The following is an 8,797-nucleotide window of genomic DNA, read 5'->3' on the forward strand; positions in this document are numbered from 1 at the left end:
ATATGGGGGCTCGTCCTAAGGTAGTAAATTAGAAGTTTGATTAATATTCGCGTTGATTGGTGCACAAATCTTCGCGAATACCGTAATCTCTCCTTGGTGGAGCATTTCTCCTAAGTGGAGCCGTCATATCTCCTTAGTGGAGCAATAAATCTCCTTGACGTGGAGACCTCCTTCGTGGAGCAGCAAGTGAATACTCGCGAGTTGTATAAAAGTTAAATAATAGTGTTTGTTTAATAGCCAATATACGTGAAAATAGATGTAATTATCGTGCTAAAAGTGGTTTCTGTGAGTGCGAAAAAATTAAAAATCACGATTGAAAATCAAAAGAAATCGATAATCGCCCCGTCGCGCTTCCAGCCTCCAAGAAGCACCAAGACAACAACAATGACACATCAACAGCTTCTTCAGCAGGAACAACAGCGTCGTGAAGAAGCCGAGCGACAAGCTAACGAGCTCTCATCCGCCTTAGCCGAACTTAGACAGCAATTTCAAGCGATGCAGGCATGCAGCATGAACGTGAATCATGGATAAACGAGCGGCGTCTGCTGTTGGATAAACTCGCTGCAGAGCAGGCTACAGCGGCAGCAGCGACGGCAGCAGCAGAACGAGCAGCGGTGGCAGCAGCCGCAGCAGCAGCGTCGGCTGCGACAGAGCAGGCGGCGGCAGCAACAGCAGCAGCAGCGACGGCCGGGACAGAGCAAGGAACGGGCGCAGCCTCAACTCCAACACAGGATCAATCGAATTCTATGGTCACAGCTGAAGCTACTCATAGAAATTCTATTGGCATCCTCACGGCGAACAACAATCAGGAAAATCGCCATGATGCCAACGGTTCTGGATTTTCACCGGTCGCAGACAACCGGGCGATGTATTCACAGCTTAATCGAACACCAACAGGCAGCATGTCTGACGCAGGAACAATATTATCCGATTTGCAGCAAGTCCTTAGGCGCGTACCACTGTCAGTCTCTATGGAACAACTGCAGAAATACAGTGCTGATTCTCCAACCCAGTCAGTTCGGGCGTGGATCGTTAGAGTCGACGAAGATGCTACAATTCATGCTTGGTCTCCCGTAGAGAAGTTCATAGCGGCAAAAAGAGCACTAATAGGTACCGCTCGGAAATGGCTCGATGGTCAAAAAGGCATAATATTATGGGAAGAGTTGAAAACACGTATGATAGAATCCTTTGGAAAACGTGTCAAATCTTCAGACATACATGAAGCTCTAAGCAAGCGGAAGAAAAGAAGAGATGAGACTATTTTGGCTTACGTTCAAGAGATGGAACTACTAGCATCTCAGGCTAACTTGGACGAAGACGAGATAAGGCAATACATCGTCAATGGTGTAACGGATGACCAATCTATTAAATTGACACTTATTGGTGCTTCATCTCGCCTGCGATTCATGGAACTACTTGAGTCTCATGAAAAAATGAAAGCTCGGGAGTCGGAGGAGCATAATCAACGTCGGCACCACCATAGACAAGGTACAAAGCGTTGTTATAACTGCAACAAGTACGGGCACCTCCGAAAAGACTGTACCGAGGCAACTTTAGAAGCAACCCGACCAGGTCTAGGACAATCAGGAGTCCAGGAACGACCTTCTAATTTCAAGGAGGGCCTAAAGGCCAATTCTCGAAACTTCGTCCAGTACAAAGGAAAAACACAAAACAATTCTGCACCTAAAATCAACCACGTGCAATACAAAAGTGGTAATCGCAGTCAGATTACAGCATACATTGGAGGAATTATCGAGAATTGCCAAGTCGACAGTGGCGCAGATCGCAATGTAATGAGAGAGGATTTTTACAAACGCATCGAAGATCGTTTCCCGTTGAAAGGCGAACAAGGAACACTCAGCGGAGCTGGTGGCCTTATTCGGACATTGGGAAGTGTAAGGATACCAACGGTGATCAATGGCACAGAGTACATACTAAAATATACCGTAGTGCCAGAAGAAAATTTACCATCAAGAATCCTCTTAGGTGATCCTATACTCGACGTTGCCAGGGTTTTTCTTAGTAAGGAAGGACCACAAATAGAACCAATCATCGGCAACGACTTCGTACAACTTATTGAGGAAGAGTTAAGCGAAGTTAAAGATGGGGTCCGTCAAGCAATTATCAAGATACCAGAGGCAAGGAGGGAGCAAATTAGGCAGTTATTAGAAAATTATTCTGCAAATATGCCTCCTCAAACCTCGGTTAAAATGTCAATTAGGCTAAAGAACACCCAGCCTATTGCATGTCGACCGAGGCGCCTATCTCCAGCCGATGAAGTCGATGTCAAAAAACAACTTGAGGAATGGACAAAAAAAGGCGTAATAGTTCCTGGAATTTCCGAATATGCGAGTGCTATTGTCGTTGCTCGTCGAAAAGACGGACGCGCTAGGATATGCATCGATTATAAGCCTCTCAACAAAGTCGTCGAACGTGAACAACAACCAATGCGACTTATAGAAGATGCCGTAGACTCAGTTGCGAACTCCGTGGTGCACTCCACGCTAGACCTCCAAGATGGCTTCTTTCATGTAGAAGTATCTGAGGAGAGTCAGAAGTACTTGTCCTTCGTCACTCCATGGGGACAATACATCCCGAAAAGAGCTCCTTTCGGCTTCTGCAATTCGCCAGCTGCATTCCAAAGGTTCATACTGAATGTTTTTCAAGAACTCATCAATGAAGGCATAATGGAAATCTACGTGGATGACGCCTTTGTGAAAGCTGAAGACGAGGATCAAGCAATGGAAAGATTGGCACGTGTGTTAGAGGTAGCGCAAAAGAATGGAATTCAATTCAATTGGAAAAAATCTCAGCTTCTACAGCGGAAAGTAGAGTTTCTCGGATACATAGTAGAGAAAGGAACGATCACGCCAGGACCAGCTAAAATGGAAGCCTTGCTAAACTATCCTCAGCCAAGAACAACCAAACAGTTACAACGCCTGCTCGGGCTTACGGGATATTTTAGAAAATTTGTTAAGGGGTATGCAACCATCGCAAAGCCTCTTAGCAATTTGTTACGCAAGGATGCCACCTTCAAATGGGGACCAGAACAGGAGAAAGCCTTCTTGCAATTGAAGCACGTTCTGACGAGCGAACCCCTCCTCCAACTATACAGGCCAAATCGTGAAACGGAGCTGCATACCGACGCTTCAAAGGATGGCTATGGTGCGATTCTACTCCAGAAGTGTCCTGAGGACAATGCTTTCCATCCAGTCTACTACATGAGTAGAAAAACTACCCCGACGGAACGCAATTACCATAGTTACGAGCTAGAAACCTTAGCAATAGTGAGAGCATTGGAAAAGTTCCGCATAAACCTGCAAGGAATTAAATTCAAGATAGTAATGGACTGTTCCGCTCTACAAATGACACTGAACAACAAGGAGCTGAAAACGAAATTCGCAAGGTGGATCATGTTCCTTGAGCTATTTGATTTTAAGATAGAACATCGATCAGCTCAAAGGATGCAACACGTCGACGCTCTGAGCAGACAGGATTCAATACTTCTCATACATGATCCCCTGTTGGATAAGATCAAACGAGCACAGCAACACGACGAAAAATTGCAATTAATTCGCAAACTTCTTAACGTAGGGCCATACAAAAATTATACCCTGGACAACGACCTGCTCTACGAAAAGAAAAGCGAAAAATTGCTGTTAGTTGTGCCAAAAGGAATGCGATATGACATCATTCGGCAAGCTCACGACATCGGTCATTTTGGCACAAAAAAGACAATGGAAAAATTGCAAGAAGAATTTGCATTTGAAAATATGAAAAAGCATGTAGATCATTATATTAACAACTGTGTCACCTGCATTTTAGCTTCAAGAAAGAAAGGCAAACAAGAGGAGCTGCTCAAACCAATCCCTAAGGAAGAGGCTCCCTTTCACACTTGGCACATATATCATGTAGGTCCACTACCATCCACGAACAAGAACTACAAATACCTATTTGTGATTGTGGATGCGTTCACAAAATATACATGGATTTTTGCCACAAAAACCAAAGGAACCAAAGAAGCCCTTGGAAAACTTTCCATATTGCAACAACATTTCTGCACTCCGACACGCATCATCGCCGACAGAGCAAAAGGGTTCGATTCCAAGGATTTCGACGAGTTTTGCAAAGATGTTTTCTTTGATTGATCTACACCTTATTACAACCGGAATGTCTCGAGGAAATAGCCAAGTTGAACGCGTTATTCAGGTAGCAAACGCCGTATTCTCCAAAGTTTCTCTCGGCCAACCTAGCAAATGGTACAAGTTCATAAGGAGAGTTCAACACGCCATAAATGGGACACATCATCGTTCAATAAACGCCACCCCATTTGAGCTTATGTTTGGTGCCAAATTAAGAATGCCTGAAGATATGGAGATCATAAAGTATATAGAAGAGGCCAAACAAGAAAGGTTCATAGATACAAGATCAGAACTCAGAAGAAGGGCAGTAGAGCAAATTAAGAAAACACAGGCTGAAAATAGCAAAAACTTCAACAAAAACCGCCGACCACCTACCAAGTATTCAGTCGGAGACGTCGTAGCCATCAGAAGAACCCAACGAGGACCAGGTCTAAAAATAGCCATCAAGTTCTTAGGACCATACAAAGTGGTAAGAGTAAAGGACAGCGATAGGTATGAAGTTGAAAGGATCGGTGAAGTCGAAGGACCAATATTAACAACAACCGGAGCAGACTACATGAAGCCGTGGTGTGGGTTTGCTGATGACCTCGAACCCGATGACGACGAAGAAGATGAAGGCGAACACAGTATCTCAGTAGATCAAGAAATCGCGTGAAATAATTAAAATGTCTTTATAATATCCCTATTATACGACATGTTTATAATATGTAACTCTTAATTATTTACTGTAACTTCTATTTTTGCACTTAGTTCTACTACTATATTTATGATATGTAACTTCCTTTGATACTATAATTCTTGTTTTGATTACTGTATTTTATTTATGAGATGTATTCATGTTTTGCATATCATGTATTTTAATCTCTAATTAACATCTTATTAATCTTGATGGATTCACAGAATTATGTGTATACGTATGTAATCGTTGTAATATGTGTCTGTCGTATGATATGAATGTTTATTGTATTACATCACCAGGGACTGGCGATATGTCAGGAATGGCCGTGTGGTACGTAGAGTATAATTAGAGCGACGCTCATTAAGTATGGGGAACCCCCAGACAATCACATCTGGTCATTGCGGGGCAGCCCCGGGGGGAAAACCATGAGTAAGTGGGTCACGCAAGTACAGCATGTACCTAGCAATAGATGCGAGCGCGTGGGGGTAATTAGATTTAGGATATAAATAGAATGCATTGTAATTAAAACATCAGTAGTAGCTTTCACACCATCATCCTGTACGTACGTAATACTTTAAGCGCGTTAAATCAATAAAATACTTTTAGTTTAACCAAACTATCATTCTTTTAATACTATCTCCTGGACCCATAAATCCTATATAACTTTCATATTATTCCCACATATTTTCAAAGGCATCTTCAACCACGCCATCTTGTTTCAACTGAAAGGAGCCGTGCAGCGTTCTAGCAACTTATAATAAATAAATAAAAAAAAAGTACATTAAAATTAATAAATATTAATTAAAAAAAAAAAAGAAGAAATCAACGGATGTGATTAGTGTGTACAAGTGGAAAAAAAGGAAATTAATACCTAAACGGAAAATTCTCATCTACCAGATAAGTGATTAGTACGTAAGCTGAGCCGGTAGCATTGGTCCGGACCCGCACCATGATGGAGGACTTTGATCCCCCAGACCCGAAACCCCCACATATATCATGCTTAGAATCCCCAAACCCCTCAAAAAGCACCCTCAAGGCATCCAAAAGACTCAACTTCAAGAGCCCCCAAAAAATCCTCTTCCAATGTGCAAGAAGCAACGTGGTGAAGTGAAATCAAAAACAGAGCAAAAGGGGCTTGAAAATATCTTACCTTTCTCTCTCCCTTCAAATGCGGAAAAGATACAGTTCCTAGCATTAGTAGACACCGCCAAAAAAGCGCTCCCGGGAACATCCCCCCAACAACCCAACACACAAATAAAAAATGTGACAAAAATTCATGCCACCTACAATGAGGAGATTGCCTATCCTCAATATGCAGGTATCATACAAGAAAAAAATGGTGTGTATCTGGACGACGTTAGCGTCTTCAGGAAACTGCAGATCAGCAAAGTCAAAGGGGTGACCGAAATCATAAAAATCGGGAAGGCCCGAGCGAAAATCCTCTTTAAAACAGCTACAGAAGCAAACACCTTCATGAGAGAAACCTCTCCCCTAGGCAACAACCTAGAAGCCTACATGCCGTTAAACACTGCGGCGAGAATAGGTATCATAAAGGATGTTCCAATCAATTTGAGCGACGAGGAACGACTTGCCAGGTTCAACCCAGAGGATCCAAAAAGCCCCATACCAACTAAAACCCTAAAGCTAACCTTTCACGGTACGACCTTACCAAAGCAAATCAAACTTGGATATTGCATTAGGAAAGTAGACTTCTACTTTCCTAAGGTCAAGCAATGTCAAAACTGTGCGCGACTAGAACACACCAAAAAATGGTGCAAATCAGCACAACGATGCCTCACTTGCGGAGCATCTCCCCTGTAATCCTGCCTGCAATAGTCACAATAAGTGCATTCTTTGCAGCGGAGACGGCCATACTGCAGTATCCGGCGCCTGCCCAAAAAAAGATGAGGAAAAACACCTCATAAAAATCATGACCCTCACCAACACCACCAGAAGGCAAGCAAGCAAATCTATTTCACAAAGCGCAAATAGATTCGCATTTTAAACTACCTTGTTGACAATGAGGCTAACTTCCCGGCCCTAGAACCAAAAAACAAGACACCAAACAACCACCACAACGCGCAAGAATTAGCAAACAAAATACTGACCAAGTCATACCCCAACCATCACGCCTGCAAATAACAAAACCATCGATGAGACTACTCGCCAACAACACACCCCCCAAAAGCCAGGAAAAACCACCCAAACGCCTACAAACAAACAGACTCAACCACATTTGATACCGAATCAGCGTGGACCACCATTCACAGTAATGGACCTGTCAAACATCAATGACACCTACGAAAACATAATAAAACAACTATTTCAGATAATAAACAAGTCTACCTACAATATGGTCTCAGACGATGAAAGGAAAACGATTAACGACTTTAGATCTACTTACAACAGAACAAACAGCACCAAAGACTTGGTACAAATCAAATTACTAACTAACCTCTGATCCTCATGAAAATACTACAACTCAATATACACAGCCTCAGGAGAAACTTCAACGAACTAGAAGTCTTTGTCCAACAAAACAAAATCGATGCTGCACTGCTTCAGGAAACGTTTACCCATAGCACGGATGCCTACTCCTCATCCAATTATCATATCTTCCTCCTACATAGACCAGACGGTTATGGTGGCCTCGCCACATTCATTCATAAAAGGTATAAATTTTGGACCATACAGATAAACACGGAAATAGAATCTCCACAAAATACATAAAGATCTACCTAACGAATGTATATTGCCCACCAAAAACTCCCAGAAATACGTTAAAACGCGAGCTGACACACATTTTTGATGCCCACCAAAGCCACACACTCACTGTACTTGCAGGAGATTTCAATGCCCACGGAAGATCTTGGGGTAACACCTTCGATGATGCAAAGGGAAAAACAATTGAGGAAATGTCCCAAAAATACTGCTTTCGCGTAGTCAACCTTGGGAGTCCAACCTTTGTCAACAAGAGAAATAGGAAAACTGCCATTGACCTTACGATCACAAACAACCCCGCAACCCTATCAAACTGGGAAACTACCTCCAAATCTTTCCACCTTCCGATCAACTACGACATCGAGGAAACAACGGTGCAAACAAATCACCTTATACACCAAAACATCTTGCTGGAAAAACTCCTCTCTATAAATGTTGGTTCCACGCCCACAGAGATGAAAAGCGCGTTCCAAAGTGCCCTGAAGGTAGCCAACTTTAAACAAAACGCTAACGCAAACCAGCCCAAACAGTGGTGGAACGAAAAACTCAGCGAACTATACGCAGAAAAAATCCGGCGACTCAAAGCCTATCGGAGGTACAGAACCTTCCAAAACTTTCGAGCACTCGAGGAAATAGCACTGAACTGGCGCAAAGAAGTAAACTTAGCCAAAAAAATACCTGGGAAAAGACGACCGAGAAACTGAACAGATCAGATGGGAGAGAATTATGGAACCTAGCAAAGGCGCTAAAGAATCGACTTCAGCCGCAAAGACCGACTGAAACGTGGATCAGCCTCCAAACAACAAACTTCCTCCCGTTCCTGAAAACCAAACAAACCAACCCAGCCACCCACCTATATTGCCGCTCCCCATAAACACACCACATATCACCATGGCAGAACTGGATTTTATATTAAAAAGAAAGATAAAGGCCACTGCCCCTGGTACAAACCAAATTACCTACCGGATGATCAGTTCCCTTGACCCGGTACAAAAAGACAAGGTTTTAACAATCCTGAACCAATGTTGGGCGAAACTCCAAAATAGTGCCCATTCTAAAGCCACATAAACAATCAAATGATCCTAAAAATTTTAGACCAAATGCCTTACTAAATGTCCCCATTAAACTTATCAATCAAACGGTTCTGGGAAGACTCCATCAACATATAGACAGAGAGAAAGCTATCACTTCACATTCCTTTGCATTCCAGAAACGTAAATCCACCATCGACTGCATTAACTCAGTTATAAATAGT

Source organism: Hermetia illucens, chromosome 2, assembly GCF_905115235.1.
Source record: "Hermetia illucens chromosome 2, iHerIll2.2.curated.20191125, whole genome shotgun sequence".
NCBI classification, from domain to species: domain Eukaryota; kingdom Metazoa; phylum Arthropoda; class Insecta; order Diptera; family Stratiomyidae; genus Hermetia; species Hermetia illucens.